This window comes from Mandrillus leucophaeus, unplaced genomic scaffold (assembly GCF_000951045.1).
Source record: "Mandrillus leucophaeus isolate KB7577 unplaced genomic scaffold, Mleu.le_1.0 Scaffold959, whole genome shotgun sequence".
Classification (NCBI taxonomy): Eukaryota; Metazoa; Chordata; class Mammalia; order Primates; family Cercopithecidae; genus Mandrillus; species Mandrillus leucophaeus.
The window spans coordinates 383,883-384,458 of NW_012110463.1; positions in this window are offsets into that span (position 1 = coordinate 383,883).

Consider the following 576-nt stretch of genomic DNA (forward strand, 5'->3'; position numbering starts at 1 on the left):
TCATGTGCTCACCACAAAGAAAGTTAACTGTGAAGCATTAAATAAAATTAAGCATTTGACAATGTATATATACTTCAAAATCTAATGTTCTACAAAATAAATACACATTTATTTATTACAGATGGTAATGGTATGAAAGACACTAAAAAGGCAGGTGTTTGGGCTGGGCATGGTGGCTCATGCCTGTAATCCCAGCACTTTTGGGAGGCTGAGGCAGGCAAATCATGAGGTCAAGAGATCGAGACCATCCTGGCCAACATGGTGAAACCCCATCTCTACTAAAAAGACAAAACTTAGCTAGGCGTGGTGGTGCATGCCTATAGTCACAGCTACTTGGGAGGCTGAAGCAGGAGAATCGCTTGAACTAGGGAGGGGTGGAGGTTGCAGCAAGTCAAGATCGTGCCACTGCACTCCAGCCTGGTGACAGTGCGAGACTCCTTCTCAAAAAAACAAAACAAAACACTTACATTGATAAGCAAACTCTCCAGTTAAAATTAATTTTTCTTTCTTTTTTTTTGTGGCAGAGTCTCGCCTTGTTGCCTAGGCTGGAGTGCAATGGCACAATATCGGCTCACT